We start from the raw sequence: 21,684 nt of genomic DNA, 5'->3' as shown, positions 1-21,684 counted from the left end.
TCACCTCGTCTGTTGTTTTGTAGGCCTATATATTTGTATATACATGGTGTAAGCCTAGTTCGCTCTGATACGTTAATCGAAATATTGGTATTCATCGAACGAGTACTGAATATAATAAATAAAATTAATTCAAATTCCACAATACCTTATCTTTAGGAGGGACAGGTTTAATCGATATTTAATAGATTTTACAGCGATCGATTTAGGATTTTCGTATTGACGCTTCTGGAATGTATTTTCTGAGCAACTTTACCAGGTAAACCGGTGGCAGCTACTCAAGTCTGGACTAACGTGATTGTGGACACATGCGCAAGTACCTGTGTGGGTGTGTGTGTGCAAAAAACGTGCACGTACCTCCACACGTGAAAATGCAAAGCAGGTATCTTATCGAAATTGGTTAAACGACTAAAATGTTGAAAGAAAATGATTTAGTTAGGCTATCTATCGTAGGCCCTCAGAATAACAAATGTAACAAATCGCGCTATATTAAACCTACAGTGGGCCCACAGCTCTAGACTTACGGTACATGTCTACATGAATTTTCTCAGGCTATGGCTAAATAACCATTGGAGCCAGTGGTCTTTCACCTGAGGACATCTGGATCATTCTTGCTATTGTTGCCTGAAATTGTAAGCCTACAAATTAATCAGTGTAATAAATCCATAATATTCAAATGCAGATAATGATCGGGATTCTTCGCATCTTTGCCACAGGTTGTTGCTCTTAGATCATGTTTGTTTCATCTTATCGTCTGCTAATTTATTTGAACTTGTACAATCGGATTGACCCGTTCGTACCGCTTAAATAATCGTGATACCGGATCGTGTGACTACCTTGTTAGGCCTATACATCTATGGGAATGCATCACATCTTATCTCTCCGTCGATCTATTTTTTAAATATGACTGATGATGTTCGTAATAGCCCACTATTGCCGGCGTCCTGACCGGTGCCTGCTACCTGGGATGTATTGGGTCATCTATCCAACAATATAGAGACAGTTGTAACACAACAGGTTGAGATATCCTACCTCGAACACAAACACTAATTATTTAATAGGCCTGATATGTAAAGGAAGTAACAAGTATTCTTGAAAATGATCAAATAGATCAAACGTTGAATCTCAAAATATCTCTGTCTTTTCGGAGTTACTGTCTTTTTGTTTTATTTAAGACCAATTAGTAGATCCTCTGGTTTTTAGACAAGATCTAAGCTTCGGATTTTTGGTATCAACTCGATTGTTTATATTCCATACCTAAACGCATCTTAGTCTTAAACTACGGGGAATATCGTTGAACATGATCGGTTCATATGATCTTTAATAGGCCTATAGCCAAAAATGAGTCAAAGGCATGACGCAGCATGACTGTCTAAAGTGACTAATGATGATTAACGAATCATATTAATTGATTAGCGCGCGGAGAGCAATTAACAAGCTACGCGCCAATCGCTATCCATTTAGAGGACACACTTCAGTATAATTATGATTATGTAAATACAGGCTTTATAAATAATCATCATTCTTTCCGATATCACGGTTTCACAACCCAAACAGTGTATTTTCGCTAACAATTCGTATTTAGCCGTAAGCATGGATTTGTGTTTATTTTCTACGGTACGAAACTCTGAAATTCAAATCTACTATAGGCCCTAATACTAATTTTCATAGTTTTTTCGTAAAATTTTTCAACGATTGAGTTTTGCTTATTAGGCCTATGACTTTTCAAAGATCCATATTTTGAGGTGATAGCAATTTGTTGCGAAAGTACCTCATCATTGTGAAATATGGTTGTGGTCTATGTGGTCTATGCACGAGGCATGTAAATATCATAACACACGGGATCGGAAATTGTCCAATAACAAATTACATTTCCGCGGTTCATCTCTCCATTATAGCAACGGGCCCATGTGGTGTCACCTCGCCTCCTCTTATCAGCTTCCGCTCGATGATGTATCGGACCTAGCCCTCTCAAGGTCAAATTTAAATGTAAACCCATTGGGAAGAGGAAAAGTCAATCCTGTTTGCCACAGGGTCAATGACAAGGCTAAACTGGGCTAGCGCCGCTAGAATACACACCAGTTTTCGAAATTTTCACTTGCTACTATTAACCTGAAATTTTTCACTTATTTCATCGAGGATTAACCCTAGGTCTAACCAAGGAGGTATTAAATTGATTTAACACCATGGTGTAACCAGCACTACTTGTACCTTAGTCTTAACCACTGTGAGGAAAAAATATTATAAATTAGGCCTATGTAGACCTGCCTATTTTTAGATTCGCTTGTTTGAATAAGCTTACCCGAAAAAAAACCCCCCAAAAAACACAAAAACAACTAGCCGCCAGAAAATTGGACTAAACGAATTACAAGCCTTCGAATTTTGAGATCAAGGTTAAAAGTTGGAGGTTGACTTACCCACTCTATGATTGAAAGCACATTATAATATAATCAAATATTATTACTAAGTTGTTACTGTACAGGCATTCCCGTATCTTTACGGCGCGAGTACAAGGGAGTGGTTAACAAAAACTATTGGTATTGTTGATGGAGGGTTGGCAGTGACGGATCACCGGAGGGTGATAAAAGGGGCGCTCACCCATTCCCCTGTCCTTCCCCAGCAACAGCCAAAACAATCACTTACAAGTGTAAAATCAGATAAGATTAAAATAGCTAAAAGCTGAAGATTGCAGAGGTGTAGTTTTATGGACCTTAATAAAAGGTACCGGTAAGCCAACACCAACAAATCCCTTCCTCTTTAAACAAGTTTCGACCTGTTTAGACCTTAAAGCCACCGTTTGCCACTCGCGACACTCCGCCGAAAAAGTTCTGGATCCGCCAAATTGGGGCAGTCCCTAACTTATTTTGGAGATTCAGGGGCTATGCCTTTCTCAGGCAGCTCCGGAGTTTGAACTATTTCTAATCTCTTATCTAATGATTTCACACTTCGATTTTCCGCCGCTCCAGGGTGGTAGGAGTGTCACTAAATTTCTTCGCCCCTAGATCCACCACTGAGCAGAAGGATTATTGTGTTGAATGATAACTATTGATAGTGATGGTTATGATATAGACCTACTATAATACTAATATTGAAAATAATAATAAAATGACTATTTATAGGCCTGATATGCCCACAGATATTCATACCAATATTTGTATTAATAATTAAGTATAATTTCCAATTTAATAATAGTATTAATAATTGATAATTAATTTGTACAGTATTTTTTATGTTTTTTATATAATGTTATATATTGTATTAACTTTAATGCATCCTGTAATTGGTTTTCCGCTACTGGATGATGATTTGAAATACAATAAAATCAAATAAAAAATAATTATTAATATTACTAATACTAAATACTACAAATAATAATAAAATAATAATAATGATACATGTTGATGATGATAATAATGATGATTATGATGATGATGATGATGACGAATGATTATGAAGATGATAATTGTAATAATAATTGAATTGTGATGAGGTGGTGAGAAGGAAAAGTGGCTCGCTCGTTCTGATTTCAGAGTGTTATTATTATTCCCTTCAAACGTTTTCCACATTCCATTCATCCACTACCTCACATTCCTCCTGGATTTCATCTTGACCTTACTGCTATAAATTTTTTTTCATTCGAAATTTTACTGTATCTGAGTGAGTAGTAAAGGCATGGTTATATAGACTGGGATACTACTAGTGTATCAGCACGTGTTGAAATTACAATCGGTCACAAAGATCAAAATATATTATTTGAAACTGAAAACTGACAAAATGTTTAACAATGAGGAAAACACAAAACTAAATAGCAGCTAACTTCAGAAGTTTGCTTTTAACCATTAGATCTATAGATTTCTAGTCATATAACTATCATTTTGGAATAGTTTTACAGTACATCGTAAACAATATGTACGGTAAGGGGTCTGTCTATCTATAATCAATGCGACGAAGCCCAAGTTACTGTAAAGTTTTGTCTGTTGCGTTTGTTTCAAATTCCATTGCCATGTATGGGCGTCCAACCAATTTGTGATTCAATAACGGACGATATGATTTTTAATGGAAAATCATGACTACAAAAAATATAATACCTATTTATTAAATAGGCACCCTATTAAAATCAAATCATCTTAACAAGTATATGTAAGGTTAAAATAATATGCCTATAGTGTTGTATGGTACTGTATTCATTATTCGTCTACTTCGGAATTGCAAAGGAATTGAAAAATGTTATGGGTACGGTAGCTTTTTTCTGCACCTTTTTAATATTTTTAATTTGTTAATCCCTGTGTTTATTTTCGTATTGTCAGGAATTGTTACAGGTTTGTTATCTACACATTATAATTTAGCATAGGGCTTGAATTGTTAAAACATATTTACAGATACAGATACAGACACAGATATTTATCATCACAATAAAATGTGAGACCCGGTTCCTCGTCACCGTAACATTTAAATTAACATAGGCCCTATTTAAGGCCTATCTCAAAATGGTGTTTAATTATTCTATACACATTTACAAAATGTAACTGTACTGTAAAGTATCGATCGCATTCTTACCAATTAAATATTTTTGGAGTACTGTATATCAAGTAGTACAATTTAATCCAGCTGACTATACAGTACTTGTGGATTATGGAAATTTGCACTAGAATTATGCTCTGAAAATCGAGGTTACAAGTAAATGTCACCATATACCCAACCGATAGACCGAACCTAGACTCATTCAACAAGGCATGTAAAAACATGTTGATTATAAATACCAGGAGATCAACGAGGCTTTAATGGCGACACGGAGTCAGGAGGAGAAGTAATTAAGTAACATCGATATCAACGGAATTCAATAATCATAGCACATACAGGTGAAAAGCATCTTAAGCTATTCTATTATTATAGTGTCAAAATATGGACGGTTGGCTGTCCACGGCAATCTGTTTGACAGAGTGCCTGGTGAAGTACGTCAAGCGCTACAACGTTTGAACGCAACGTACGCACACGCGAAGTGCCACATTACGTCTCTGTTCGTTCGAACACAGTGCAAATCAAACCTCAAACACGTACTACGTGTAAATGCACAAATTCGGGTAGTATGGTTGCATTAACAAGTGTCGTTTGTGAAACTTGCGCTATCAGACATTAAATGTACGTGGTTTTCTGGTAAAAAACGCAAACCACCGTCACGGACAGTGTCGGATCCAGATTTAGATCCCCCCCCCCCCCACCACCCGAAGTGGATGACAATGACAATCGAGGGGCGCCGGAACCTATGTTCAGGTGAGAAAGGTTTTAGTTTCCCTTACCTATTGTGGTTTCCCCTAGAAATTTAGGAGTTTTAGCCATTTTAATCTCTTAGTCTTATCTAATTTTACACTTGGTAAGTGATATTTTTGCTGTTGGCGGGGGGGGGGGGGTATGGGTGGTGAGCGCCCTTTTTGCCACCCACCCTTACTGGACGACGTTAATTATTTATGACACTCTATCAATACTACAAATGTCAATTACTATCACATAAATGTTTGTACGGTACATTTAATTAAATAGGCCTATTTGTATTACGTACCGTATCAATCGAATTTTTCTATTTAAAAAAAAAATATTAGGCCTATTTTCCCGGGTTCACAATTAAATAAACTACAAACATGAGGCGGTTATGTAACTGACTGCTTGTTCACAATGTTCCGCAATGCAGGTCGTAGCAACCAGGTTTAAGTAAGCGGTTGCAAATTCAATTATTACACTTGTTTTACTTTACTGTACTTACCAACGAAAGTGGGCAGGATATTGGTGACTTACCGTCCAGACATTAACAAATTACATTCGTAAACTTCCACAAGTAACATTAATGTGAGCACCCCGTGCCAACTTATAAACTGCATTTAATACGCGTTATAGAAAAACGTTTTCTTAAAGTTGCTTTGTTACAGTAACAACAATGGGATAAACTAATGAAGCATGGATTATATCTATACATCGTATTCATCGTGTAGTGAATATGTATTTCGGTGACAGCAGCAACGCAGTTATCGACATGGAGACTACAAATGATGCGTACTAATAGTCAAAATGCCTATAAATTGCCGTTTAAGTTTTCTGAAGCGTGTTTATCTGAAGTTTTTAATGCCTTTTAACCACTCAATCAAGAGGACTGGTTATTATCCACCTTATTGATTGATATTACGTAGTCACATTTGAATTTGCTGCCTTCCTTTAAATGTTCAAAAATTTCATTTGGCTAGCTTCTCATAAGTCTTATTAGTTCGTACCCGACACCTAACAAAAAGAGGTTTTACAAACTTATAAAAAAAACCTAACAATTAATATTATAATTTTTAACCGATCCCAATTCATCTGTCACAACGACGATCCGGTCATACTGCCAACGATAATCAGCAGCGCCACGTCGTACAGCACGCACACAGAGCGGAAATGGATTTGTCCACCGAACGACGTACTGTGTAGTCGGATTATTTCGAGCACACACTGCGGCGACGGTCTTCGGCCGACGCAATTCCATGGAGAACGGAACGCGACAAAGCGTGCGCAACGGATCGTTTTTAATGACGATCCGCTCAGTCTGCCAGCGACAATCAGCAGACGGCGTCACGTCGCCAAGTAAATGAATTCCTTTGCTCACGGCCGTACGACAATCGTACAATGTAGTATACGTGCCAAGAACGTTGCAGAACATCAATATAAAAATAATGTAATTTTTAAACCTGACTTTTTTAAAGCCAGTTTCAAAATATAGTTACACGTCCTATTATACGAATTAAAATAAATTAATAATGGTTTTGTGTTTTTAATGAGATGATTAAAAAAACGCACAATACTATACAATTGTAACCATTCCTTCTTTCTTCATGTTGATAGCCACATACAGAGCGTGAGCTAAATTTGCTCCGTCTAAAAGCGGGTCGATCTTACTGATTCGTTTACATTTTCTTCAGCTGAAACTGGGGCATATACCTTTTCTCATGGTACCAATAAAGTGAACACAATAACGATTCCAGGCCACTGAAACGTCGACAAAAATAATACAAGCAAATATGGAATCGAGGGAATTAACAACACGCGTGGTTTATTTTGAGGAAGAATTGCAAATAAAAATCGAATTGTATTCAGAAGCAACTACGGGAAACAAATTAATGTGTATTTATTATATCACCATCGAAACGAATGACGAATCGAAGACGCTGCGAAAAAAAACCTTCACCATTTTAAATTACGTCATCACCTTATTCGATCGCGTGTGCTAAATTTGACATGCTTTATATTTTTAAAGACATTCCATCTGGAAAAAGAAATCACTAATCAGAATAGTTCCACAATTATTGAATTATTACTTGAAATATAGGGTCATGAGAGGAGGTCAGCTAGTTTTGATCGGAATTAATTTTTCTATATATTTTTATTTGTTAGTTTTTGTCATTTCACATCCAAATTTAAGAGTCTATTGTCTATTTAAAAAGAAGAGAAGCCTTGACTGAAATTTTTCTAAAATAGAGTAAAAAATTGAAATAATTAGATTGAAGGCTACATAATTATAACTTCATTCCAATTACTAAGACTATTAAGATTAAGTGTTATTTATGAACAAAAATCTCACCATCCTCTCCTCCAAATGCGATTGTTTGCTGTCATGTAAGACTATTAGGCAACTTATTTTTTCTTCTTTAAAGATCATGTTTATCTATACTTCAAAATTATTGAGTGTGTAATCATAACATGAACGACAAGAGATTGGCGGTACAATAAACCTAATCGACCTGGTTAATATAACAACAAATAAGGCGTACAACGACCCTAATGTAGACCTTTCAGAATCATTATTTTAAACACATATTAATCCAATGCCACTGAATAAGCCAACATGTAGAGCGCCTTCAAGTTTCAATTCGGTTCAGAGATATTGGCACTTTAACGTTCGAATCACCATTCCTAGGCCTATATTATAATACCTAAACATTTTATTGTGTGCTTATTGTAGTATTTGGGCCATTAACTTTCAATATCCAAACATTTTGTTCCTCACGTCCTTAATTTTCCAGTTTTACGAACTTGGTGATAACTTTGACCTAGACGAACTTGCGGTTTCCGAAACCAATTGCAGATTATTAATAAAATGTAATGCTCATATGTTAGTAATTTTGAATATCAACACAATATTTAGCTTAGGTTTTGGCGGGCTCTTTCGAACCTACACAATCACTTTGTAAGAGAGAGAAATATAGACGAGCGTATGCGTGCGTACGTAGACCACTAACAAGTACTTCCGCAGTATCAGCAATGACAGCCCTCTTTTTTATAGGCCTAAAATCTCATAAAAATGTCTAATGGCAGCCTTTAAGAACGACACTAAAAATCCTGAACTTCAAAATATCTATAACCTTGTTAAAAAATTAAAGAACAGACGACCAACCAACCATCAACTCAGCTTAGAGATATCTAATAGGAAACAAGGGAAATATATGCAACTCATTATAGTTATATGGATCGAATTCGTTATATTTTCACTTTCGTTCATAACATTTGAAAAAAAAGCTGACAAGTCCTTGTGCAAGTTATTTAAAACATACGTGACCTACAGTGTCTCAAACTTAAATTTTGTTAATGAGCATATTATTTGATTTCAGTAGAAATTGTCGTTTTCACAGGTGAAAAAAAATCATTGGACGATAAAACGTTAACTATTTTATTAATAATGAATGTTTTACCGCTTTTTTGTGCAAGATAAGGGGGATAGCGCATGGGAATACTTTCCCTTGTCGCTTGATATTCCAAGGTTAAAAAATTCAAACACAATTATAGATTGACCTTTATTAAGCCTCTCAAATGTTGAAATAAATGATATTGCACAAAGAAAACAGAGAAGATGTAAGAACCGCAGACGTTGAAAATGGCTTCAAGGCAGAGGTGCCACTATACCAGTATACAGTCTTAAATTCGGATCTGGTTCGAGACCCACGTTACTCAGGGTTTGGTCGATAGAACTAAGTTTTCTCCTTTGATGAGAATTTAAAACCAGGTCCAGTGTAAATTTCTGATTTGTGTGCACTCCCCCCCCCCCCCCCCAGCAGTCCTTGACACCACGACGAGGTCGCCGGACCAAAAATATTAATTTGCATATCCAAATACAGTAATTTTGATTGCAAATCCCTATATTATGGTCTAAAAGCAGATATTTGGGCAATAATAAGCCATAAAAACCCCATGAACCCTAATACCAAAGATTTGTATTCTCAGACCATAGATGGGTCTCTAGTCGGCCACTTCGTTCGGACCCCCTTGTCGGACACCCTGTCGGCAAATTTCTGGATCCACCAGTGTATACATAGTACTATAGTCAGCTGCACACGTGATGGGGGAATGCACTTATTACAAACCAATCATGGAGAACTGTTTTATACTGGTTTATGATGAATGCATACCTAACTCGAACCTTCTATTATGCGATCACTAACATAAAATAAGTACAGTATACAAATTCATTATATTCAGTCTTACCATAAACGCCACGCCATGCAACTTCTTTCCTTGGTGTAATGTTGCATTAAATGGTCAATGTTCAATACTATATTGATTAAATGATAACTGATTCTATATATAACACATTTTCTATATATAGGAAAGTCTAAATATAGTAATAGGCTTATGCTATATATAGATTCCATTTAACGAGATATAACACATTTTTACTATATTTAGACGATCGTATCAATAATTACCGTATATGATAACAGCATTTGATCAGTAAAAGGATACAATGCTGCTTGGCATTTTGATCAGTCAAGTGTTTTGAAAGTTTAGTTAGACATTTATTTCTAAACGTATACAGTTGCATTTCTCTTGTATACCGATGTACATTTCATATAGCCCTATCTTATATCTTTATGGTAGAAGTGTACGTCATGCTTACAGTAGGCTTACAACCACATCGGTATGTCGGCAAGGCATTGCCAATTCTAATTGGTGGCCGTATAGTTACGTAAGCCAATGCCGCGTGGCAGCGCGAGAACAATCATGGTAAAATGTGGCATTATACGATCGAATAATCGAAGACATGATAAAATACCAAAGGTTAGAAGGGGCTTAGAAGTAAAACGGTATGCAATAGAACAATTAATACACAGGTCTAACCTACGCAATTAACCAAGAAGCAGAGTTTGTTACGGACAACTTCACATGTCAGGTGTAGATGGAAATTGATTCGGTGTGACATAAAAAGTTGACATGCTTTTAGAATTATCACTGTTTTGGAAGTAAAGCTCAGCTCATGGTGATATATCAAACATCAAATATATATCCAAAAGTTTGAGGTCTTGTATCGATATACTATAAAATAGCGTAATTAGAATGATGGACGACGTTTTAGGTTGTTTTAAATCTGGCATATAAAATAAATCTTTAAAGTTCATCATCGACACATTACCCCCATTTAATACGCGTCAGGAGGGCAACGAAATGAATATCAAGCCATTCTTATTCATAGGCCTAGTTATTTACGACGCGCATTACATATTGGTGGTGTAACCTTTGGAAAGAAACCATTAAGAAATTGTTACTATAATTTACTATGGTTTGATTTGGCTTAGGCCTATAATTTGTCAAATAAAAATTAAAAAATATAAACCAATAAAAAGCAAACATTAAAGTTGCCGGACTTTTGTTCACATTTTGTTATAATAACCCTGGCAAAACTCTTCCGAATACCTTGATTAAGACCATGCCAACAAGAGATTCTTTATTGGCATGGTCAAATTAATTACCGTACGGTTTACCGCAGAAAGTTTAGCCATGGTTTAGCTAATGAAACACCCATTTTCCAGCAAAATCAATTGGCCTGTATTATGATTAACTAGGTCAACAACATTAGGTTTATCAGCAACAGTTATTTTGCAACAGCAATAAGAATAAGCCTATAGTTCCTAAAAAAAACATGAAAAATTATTATTTAGCTGGTCTAATCAATAATACAGTGGTACTTTTTAGCGGGTGTCATACTACAAGCCCAGGCCATCATGAGAGTCCGACTTGAAGCATGCAATATTCAAGTCGATAGCCTAATTTAGTATAAATTACTTAAATAGTTTGTATAAATTCTTGAAGTTGAAGAAAATAAATAATAATTTGAGGAAATGTTTATGTTCCGCCTAAAACTGAGACTTAGGCCCCTAATTAAATTACGGGGCATCACAGTTAAATACTTTGAACATAAATGTTGTTTAATTTTTTTTCAGCGTTCATGATGTCAAACATATGTTATAGAAAAGCTTAAACTACATTAAAAGTTTACTACAAACGTCTTTACCTATTTGGGTACACGGTGTAGTGAAATCAGAAGTGATACAACTGGTGACAGCGGATGCTATAGAGGAAGAGGTACTTAGTTACAATGTACTAGCTGGAAACGTTACGTTGAGGGCGGAAGCCAATTGTACTGAACAGTATTGGTAGACTCAACCAACTTAGTAATCAAGGTGGGATGCATGATCTGTCACAAGTACAAATTACTTCTCTATGTCAATTTCACTTCGTAATTCGTGGTATAGATTATTTGTGAGATACGAGCATAGCGCATGCCCAAATCAGAGAGGGGTCACCTGCGAATCGACTTGAACATATTTATGAACATTTCTAGTTAAATTTCAAGAAAATCTGAACTTACATTATTGTAAGTATAATCTCTACCACTAAAATTACTTCGTGAAATGATGATCAAACTTCGAATAGGTAAGTTCTTGTTTAATCTTGACATTTTAAGCCATGCACTACAATGGTTAAAAAAATAGGCTCCCATGTGCGGAAGCGTGTATCTACTGCTTGACTTATTTTTTTGACTACTTTTAACTCATAACTCATACGGTAACCCATAACGCTTTCTGTGTTGGTAATTCACCTGAATAACTGTACAAGTAACAGATTGTCGACTTTTTATTTATTTCTATGACAGGTCTCTCAGGCATGGCATCATATTTCGTAGGTATACATTTGGGAGACTTCATTTCTATCTTTAACTTATGACACATCCCATCATTCCTCCAACCGGATTTACTCTCACAACTTACAGGACGTGGGACGAGCTAAGTGTCTACAGCCCCATGTGGGCAGTACACACAACAATCAGCAATTGTGATGATAAATTGATAATTATGACAATGACGATCATTTTGATGACGGTGAGGATGATGATTATGTTGACGATGATGTTGATGATGATGACAATGACCACGACAATGATGATGATCATGATGACGTTGTTGATGAAGATGATGATGGTGACGACGACACGACGATGTTAGTTCTCATTCACCATCATCGTCGTCGTCGTATTGCAAGCATCGTCATCATTGTTATCATCATATGACGACGATGGATGTGAAGATGATGATCATATAAAAAAACAGACACAACAGTGATAATTATATTTAATTTTTCTTGTTGGTGTCTATGGCTTTTAAAAACTATACAGAAACATTATATTCACTACAAAGGGAAAGAGATTCACAATTCCGAAATCGGAAATAATCAAACTCGCCCGCTTATAGATGTCAATCCAACGACTGTCCCGTAGGAAAGTAATTGTCAACAGAGGTCATGGGAACTCTTTTTAAAAAAAGTTATTTATGTCACTGGTGTCATCAAAATCTTAGGATTTGGATTGTGAGTTAGTGTATGCAAATGATCTAATAAGGAGCGAATGCAAAATTAGGCCTAACAATAGTAATAGAAATAACAATAAAAGTACTAACAATAACAACAATATTTTAAATCATAATTTCAATAATATTACAGGGGGTAATAATAATGATAACTAATAATAATACCGTAATAATAAATTCATTAGCGTAACTTAATTCCAATCGATTTTATTCGGCTGCGAAACATGATTTAGGGGCGCATTTTAGGGGCTATTATCCACAGGCCGACATTACAATGTAATGGGACAATTTTATATATAACCTTTTCAATAAGTAAGCCTATAATGAACATACACATACATACAAAATCAATGATGTCATAGAAATGGAGTAGCCGATCATATAGTTTGATATCGAGGGCCTAATTGTTTTTCCAATCTTGCGACAGGGGATCAATAATGTGACCTAAAGTCGCGCCTAATTCTCCCTCTGGGTGTACGGTAATTCGACCAATGCTAGAGCGCAAAAACAAAAGTTGCTCGCGTTCTATGCACCAAATATATTTTGTCTGTTCGAAGATCTGATCGTCCCCCAAAAAAGAAAATTCAAGAAATACTGAAACAACAGATTTTGTTATTAACAAAATATTTATTCAATATACTTCATGTTTGATGCTCATGGGGAAGTTTGGATCACGTAGCATCTGTGTTGACGTAACCTTCTTGAACTCGGATAGGCAGTGGCAAGAGGGAAAATACCACAGGCAAACATACTAGCAACACGCTGTACGCATACATGTGCATTTATGTACACACGTGTCATACACAGACGATACTCCTGCGGGCTGACGTAGCACTTTCAGTAACCGAAAGTGGTGCGCCCGGTCAATCATCTACTGCAATTTAACATTGCTATTCAAACAAACGCCACTGTCAATATTGGAAGATGGCCGTTCGAATGTTTGGTCACGTGGATTAAACTAATAATTAGTCCCGGTACCCTGCTAACACGTAAGTGATAATGTTGTTCTTTACTTTGGCCTACAGTAGTATTAACAATGCATTAGGTAAAATTAAAGTACAGTAAGCCTATGAAAAGGAGATTTCCTGGTTGAAAATGAAGAAAATTAGAATAGAACTGCATGTTGCTAGGTGATTAAGAAACTTGCCTTCGAATCACAGGGTACAGGGGCGTATCCAGAATGAAGGGGAGGACAGCAGTTTCAGATAGATAAGTGAGTAGCACATAACATTGATAGGCCTATGCGTTGACATTTAAAAATTTAGTGGTAAAGTAAGGGGGACACGTACCCCGTGCCCCTACTGGATCTGCCCCTGGGGTATTAGGTTCAAACCCTGCTAACACCATAACGTATGTACACTCTATAAGCTTCGAGACTATCAGAGAGCATTGCTGGACTAATTTCTTTCTTCATACTATTATTAAGTGTTATGGAAAAATGTTTCATTAGAGCAAATAGAAAAATGGAAATTCTGAGCACTTCGAAAAAAAAAATCAACGTTCTGTGATTACTGGTCAGTGGCGGTACGAGCGTCTGAAATCTGGGGGTGGGGGACTCCTCATAAAATTTTAGGGGGGTGCATTATGCTGTGGTGGCCCGGAGTGGGCGTGGTCGGCCGTCACTCAAAATGTCTTGAAAGTGGTCCAGGGGCGAAGACCCCCGAAAAATATGACAATTTAGGGGTTTCAGAGGCTTATTTAATCGATTTTATATATAGGCTAGTTTACTAATATGTAGAAAATACATAGGCTTATAATTTTTCCCCTTATCATTTTATAAAATTCCCCCTTGTCCCCGCCATGCACTGTTATTGGTTATGAAGACCCTATATTTTTAGCCCTAATTTGCATATTTAAACTAATTTGCATATGAATTAAGCATGTGACCAACACGCGATTTTCGGAATTTGAACACATCATTATATGTGTTCATTTAGAGAGAGAAAAAGAAAACATTTGTTTGCAATTTGCTTTATTAAACATATTATGTAAACCAAAAACTATTTTAACCTCAATTTGACCTCAAATGACCTTAAATGACCTCTAAAAAAGTTGCCATGACATTCAAAAGTCAGTTTGATGACCTTGACTTTGAGTTCTCGGAAGCATTTCAAATTTAACTTTGCCGAGCCCCTTTGAACATTATTAATGTCTACCGGCGCTATATAAATGCATTTGATTGATTGATTGACTCATGAACCTAACATATCGTAGATCAGTTTTGGTGTTATTTTATGCTTAACTTTATATTTGACTTGCATACCGCAGCACTCGTTACTTACTCGCTGTTGGATGAGAATGGTATTTTAAAAATAGCGCCAATAGGGAGTAGGCCTATTGAATTTAGCCAATATTGTTTAAAGGAGAGCAGCATTTAACGATTATATATAAAGATGGAGGAGCGAATGGTAAAAAAAAAAGTGCCGACTGTGAGACACAAATACTTAGCACAGGTTACGTTTATTATATGTTGCCGATAAACTAAACTAGAAAAAGGAGATTCAATATAGGTATACCGGTATCGTAAATTTAAACGTCTGTTCTATTCGCTCCTATTAATTTTGGCTCTGGCCGTAAAATCACTACACCACTATCAAACGTTGTCTCTCAATTGTTGATTCACAACCGTTTAACCCACCACTGACGACCGTTAGTGCAGTACGCTATTGAACTGTTACCCGTTAGTTCAGCTATGGAGGAATAACATCATTTTTATTTTATTTTATTCCATCATAGTTTAGCACACTATTGGTTAACCACTGTTCACCATTGGCACGTCACTGCTAACCGTTATGACGCCATTGGTTTACAACTATTAACCGTTGCCACACCACTGCTAACGATTAGTGCACTAGTACAGCACGCCATTTTTTACTTTGGTAATCAGTTTATCACTACCGATACGTAATGCCATCTGTTGATAAAACATTGCTTTACAATAATTTGGACATTAATACTGTGGTGAACTGAAACACACTATTTTATTTTATTTTTTTACAATTGGCGTCACTGTCAATAATTGTTAATGTAACATTTCGTTGGTTTAGAACTGTTACCGGTTATTCACCATATAGTTGATATTCACCACTAGTTGGTAATGTTTACCACTTTTAATGAGTAGGCCTTAGTTCAATTTTCGTAAAACTCTTATCACGGTGCTCATTACTATATGTAAGTTATAAGCCTAACCGTTTTACGCCGACCGATATGAACCACTGACGCTCCATTATCCACCCTTTAAATTGTCGGCTACTCATCATTTATATAGGATTTGTGATTAAACTTTTGATAGGTACATATCAAGAACATTTCAAAATGTGACCTGATCAACTACTATTCACACGATAAAAATGCTATATGTAAGACACTGACTATATATGCTCGAGTCGTAGTACTGTAATGGATTATATTGGAATTTTGCACGAAATTTTACGTGTTCTTTTGATTGACAGACTTAAAGGCAACTTTTACATTTAAATCTCGGATTAATTTAATAACTGTGTTTACGAGGTGCTCTTTGTTTATTCAACCGGATTTTGATATAAATAGATTCATATTTTTACCAACACGCCAAAAATGTAATTCTAGTTAGGGCTGCGCCTCTCGTTTCTTGTGTGGTCAAAAAGAATTTGTTCGTGCTTCAAATCTAACGGAACGGATTATTAAACAGATTACGGTACTTTTACAATCACGGAACGCTATCAAAAATATACATTGTCAAGTTTGAAGTAAAAAAATAATGTTTGAGAATTTATCCAATATATCAAAGGCTACCGGTACACTCTGTTAACACTTCAACATCATGGAATGGTATTAGGCTTATCATTCATAGGCCAAAATAGGCTGACCGTAATTATTTTCGACAAAAATGACAAGATCGCCCACTACTAAGGTGATAAAATATTATAACCGGAGAATAAAAGTCATAAATTAGGCCCATATAAACAATCCTATGCAATTTTCTTTGGTATGTTAACCAAAAAATGTTTAGTATTTTGCTTATTATAATTCCACAGTAATGTTAACATTATTAGTTGACGCGTTGACATACTTTCGTTGAAATTACCACTGGACATAAATCTTGGATGTGTCGGTATGTGGGGGTATATACAGGTACGGTATGCCTACCGGGCCTATTGGACGCTGTAACCCGATTTTGTGGTTAAGAGTATTTCGTAGCTTACGTCGCACTATGCATGGGGTATTGGTGTCATGGTGGTGGCACCACCATCTCTGATTTCTTTCTGTACATGCGTAGGTGTGGCTTCGTGAAATCAAATGTTATACTTTGTTATCACGCAATACTTGGCCTATAACAACTAGGCCTATAGGTCTAATAACTGTACCGTAGTCATGGATTCATGGGTACTTGAAGATACATTTCATATAGGCCTATATCTTTATAACTCTAATTAGTCTGAGAAAAACAATTCTGTCAATGATAGGCCAAAACTTAGGGCGGCAATAAACAATAACAGTTCCTGGTTACTTGTTAAGCTTCTTGCTAGCTGGAATTAAAACATTACAGTAGTTCCTTTACGGGGTTTATACGTGACAGAATGTAAATAGCGTCATTATGACACATTTGATGAAGACGAATGGGCCGGAATTTAAAAAAATCATTAAAACTGGTATGGGTCCATGTGGACGCCACATCGCACGGCTTTAGTGTTGCACCTTGTGGCATAAACCGTTTAAACCAAGGAAGGCCATAATATAAAGACTAAAGCGTCTATCTAAACGTAAAAACGTCCACGTCGCGTTTTAAGCACAATTAGTCGCATGTACATTGTACAACAACAATACGTTTTAACTTTTCTATGTAACCGCAACAGGATGCCATAATTGAACTCGAAGGCAAATATCTGTACTTATAGAAGGACTACCAGTGATTGAGGTTAAGGTAAAATCAAATGCAAAATATTGGGCTTTATGCTTTCACCAAGCGGGAAGCGATCGACAAAAAAAAAAAAAAAAAAAAAAAAACAGAACAAAACAAAACAAAAAAAACTCGGGCTATTAAGAAGTGGCTTAATTTAAGTATTGCTTTTTGTACTAGGCATTTAAGAACATCATCGACCATCCTACGATTACACTGTCAATCATTATTACATAGAAGTGGTTTGATATTTACGAAGCTTGAGTAAAACGTGTAATTAAGTAGCGATAATACTCTACGGTCAATCCGGGCGCTGTCAAATGTAACAGAGGCTTTATCAAGGGATCGCTGATTAATGAGGGATCAGGCTGAACCTACCAACAGAAAGGGGAAAAAGAACAAAAGGTTCAACTTAAGTTCAGATGTAAACATATTATTTTCCCCTTTTGCTTAATAAACCTTCAGCCTATCATACAGTGAATAGGTCCACCTCTCCACTTTGCAACAAAAAGATACAACGTATACTGTATTTATATTAATTATTTATATAAGTTACATTACCGGTACCGTTACAATATTTTACAATATTATGGCACTAAAAAGGCTTTCAATTTTTTCACCAAACATCGACGTTTATTACATAAAAACAAACTGCATGAACAGAAAAAAAAATCAGGGAAATTATAACTAATGGAATGTGTATTTTTAATGAAAACCAATTGAAATGGACGGATGGATTTATTCGGTGTAAAAACCAAGGATACCTAACCCACGAGAGTTTGAAGAAGACTTATTTCCAGTGGGCCCTCCTGGTAGTGATTGGGTTGTACACCGGGATATAATCCCCTACAGTGTTCTTTAACGAGCACATGGGTCATAATACACATGGGACCAACGTCTAAACGTCTCGTCCCAAAGGCAGTACAATATCGTAACTTGCATTTCAGCCCTCCAGCTGAAACACAAAGAGAGCAGAGATGGGAATTGAACCGACCTGCTCCACGGTTTAGCGCACACACGGGCTACCACCAGTTTAGCCGACTGAGCTTCGTTTTCAATGACCATGGCAAGGAGTTTTTTTTTTTTTTTTTTTTTTTTTTTTATAAATCAATTATTGATAAGCTAAACTACCGATATACTATACTCCCACACTTTTGGAGCCCTTAGGAGGTCGGCTTTACCCACCATAACCAGAACCAGAATTATCTGATAACTCCTATTCCATCCACATACACCGCGATTCAATTGTCCCGCGAGATGTGGGGGTGTGTATAGGCTTATGTGTCGGTATCAGAATGAGCTTATCTATTGCGTTACATATCATATTAATGTACTTAATATAATTATTTCAGGCATATATTGACTTGAAAATGTGATGGCAAAATTAGATAGGACTTGTCCTACTTGTAGCTTAAAAGGTGGATGGAGAATACTATACAATGATTTCTTAAATCCTCTGTAGATTTGGAGGGCGTAGCTCGGGAGGAGTAGTTAGATCAGTGCTTACCAATGATGACCCAGATGACAATTGAAACAGATCAATATCTCGGATGCTATTTGCAGATGATAAACAATTAAAATGCAGAGCAAGGAAGTCAAACTCATAGATTTGGGTTTCCCAGACGTTTGGCTTCTTAATCGAATTCCTGCGGATCAGTCTAATAAGCCTACGGAGGCTCTATTGGTACCGATGGGGCTGGAAGCGGCGTCCGCTTGGTTTTGGCCCTTTTAAGTCCATGTTCTTGACATGATTTGAATGAGAAAAGAGATGCTTTGAAATGATAACAACTAAACAGAACTAAAGTATAGATTAGTAGCCAAAGTAGAAGATCTGTAACATAATACAACTGCAAAATATTGACAGATTAAATAGACTTAGTGTCAATAATGCACAAATAGTAAAATGTTAATAAATGTAATTAATAAAGGGAAACGTATATAATCAATGAACCTGACGTTAGAGAGGCTAAGTCAGAAACATTAGTAATGCCTGCCGGGAGTGGGAGCAGAAGCATCGACTCCTCCCACAATTCCCTAATCTCACTAAAATGACATCATCGGCTTATTACCAAATGACGTCATAGGGCCTACTTATCTTGAGATGGATGAGTCCAACGACCGAAAAGAACTTCTCAAATCATTATAGGAGCATTGGACAAAGTTAAATGACGGCGAAAAAAGATCATATGCCTGTGACGTCATAAAATGATACGGTTTCGGCAACATAACTATATTATCGAATTACCGAGCAGTTGATAGTGACTAATTCGCATGTATTTATTCATCTGTCCGTCCAACCATGCACGCTTTAAAAAAAAATAAATATAGACCTAGTTGGTCTATGCCACAAAGAAGAAACAATTACATTCTAAAACAAAGTACCGGTATGTGATCTCATGTCAAATGATTACATAAATCATAATTAGGCCCATATTTGCAATGGTGCACGAGGTACGGTACTAATCCAACGTAGCTTTGAGGGTTATTTAATCTCCAAGAAATGCATGCAATACAAGGGCTGATTGTGCAAGAATACTGTGTACATAAAAATATGTCTAAAATGCATTCGATGGATGTAAAATAGTATACAGCATTTGTAAACATAATGCAATGGTTTAATTACAATTCATGCTTACTGTTGCCATCAATCAAATAAAGATATCATAATTATGTTACATATTTATACAGTATATATTTTCACATAATATTACCCAATTCATTGGTTTAAACACATGGAACACATACTCCGCTCCCTGGTGATAATTCCATAACGTTGCAGTTAATAACCAGCGCATTTTCGATCCCATACCAGGTACCGTACCCACTTGTGGGGTGCAGAGAGACAGACGCAATGCACCCCCTGACCTGAAGGTTAGGAAGCTGAACCACTGCGCCAAACCGCTCCGCGCCTATTTAGAATTTAACTGAGATAATTCCGTGGCCTCGTCTGCTTCGTTTTTTATCGATACAAATGAATAACCAATTTGATAATATGTCAGTGTAACTACCGGTATGTAAATCGATTATTATTGTTTTGTTTCCTCGTTTTCTTTGTATGATATATTAGACACATTATTACTATGTTATAGTATCACCTCCCTGGTAATGTACCTACAGTGTACACTGTACTTGATGACGTCATTGTCACCAATCGTGACAGTCAGTCTAGTCAACGAGACTTATTAATTATGTAAACAGGGTTAACTAAATTCAGTCTATTAAAAAAATGTACATTTACGTAAATTACATGATTTACGAAAATGAAAAACAAACGCAAATGGAATCAATGCTGTTAAATCGAACAGGTCCATGTAAGACCTAGATAAATAAGGTCAAAAATTTAGGAAAAATATAAATGATAACACAATTCGTTAACAAAAGAAACAGGTAAATCAAGCCAAAACAGATTTCTAATGTTACACCCTACAGTCTTATTTTAATAAATATATGCACACACGGCAATATTGTAATCATAATTTTAGAAGGATGTAAAATAGTGTAAAAGATAACAAAATACGATAATAATGGAAACGAAATTCACAGACATCATAGTTCAGTACCGTATTTATAAAGAATTGCACACACACCAATATTCTGCGATCATCTAGAATGATATACTGTACTGCAAGCCTAGGGAAAATACATTTGTGCAGACCATGAGTCGTACGTGAACCAGTCGTAATGTAATGTTTCCGTTTTCTTTTTTATTATTTCATTAATAATGTTAAATAATTTTAAAAATGCTTCTGATGAGGACAAAAGTACGCCTTTTCACATTTACCACATAATTATGTACCGGTTTAATAAGGTTAATTGATATATACCTAATAACGCGCACAACTGGCGGTCCACATTCTATTCGTGTATCTGACAAAAATGTTGCAAGGTCACCCCCATGGGTCTTGTCAGACATCGTGGAATGTAAAAATTCACAAAAAAAAAACAAAAACAAAAACAAAAAAAAACTGCCAAGACTATCGAGAACACACATTTTAAAAATAATTAAGTTACTTATTGACCTTAATTTAACTGACTCATTTAAACATCATAAATTGTATACTTTTTTGTATCCATCGTCTACGATACAGGAAGTCATGCAGTTGCAATAAATTGTGTCAAAATTGCCGGAAGACATGAAACATGTTATTATTT

The 21,684-nt window shown here is 36.1% G+C and overlaps 1 protein-coding gene and 1 long non-coding RNA gene across 4 annotated transcripts in view; one reads left to right on the top strand and one right to left on the bottom strand.

Annotated features, from left to right (window-relative positions):
• LOC117104868 (brain-derived neurotrophic factor-like) overlaps positions 1-21,684 on the bottom strand; it is a 36,378-nt gene that overhangs the window by 11,807 nt on the left and 2,887 nt on the right. Inside the window, exon 1 of one of the 3 annotated variants that reach the window (XM_033245743.1) lies at positions 9,720-9,875. The exons of 1 other annotated variant lie outside the window; for it this stretch is intronic. The gene's annotated coding sequence lies outside the window, so the exon portion shown is untranslated. Of the gene's footprint in view, positions 1-5,755; positions 5,914-9,719; positions 9,876-21,684 lie in introns of those variants that run through there. One more of the 3 variants, XM_033245741.1, reaches the window with a different exon arrangement.
• Positions 13,313-21,684, top strand: part of LOC117104871 — a 46,687-nt gene continuing 38,315 nt past the window's right edge. Inside the window, exon 1 of the long non-coding RNA XR_004444831.1 lies at positions 13,313-13,642. This is a non-coding gene — a long non-coding RNA (uncharacterized LOC117104871). The remainder of the gene's footprint in view (positions 13,643-21,684) is intronic.

Source organism: Anneissia japonica, unplaced genomic scaffold, assembly GCF_011630105.1.
Source record: "Anneissia japonica isolate Jap-2015-1 unplaced genomic scaffold, ASM1163010v1 scaffold287834_len5846547_cov211, whole genome shotgun sequence".
Classification (NCBI taxonomy): domain Eukaryota; kingdom Metazoa; phylum Echinodermata; class Crinoidea; order Comatulida; family Comatulidae; genus Anneissia; species Anneissia japonica.
Note: the sequence above shows the minus strand (reverse complement) of the source record. Positions and strands in the feature narration are given on the sequence as shown.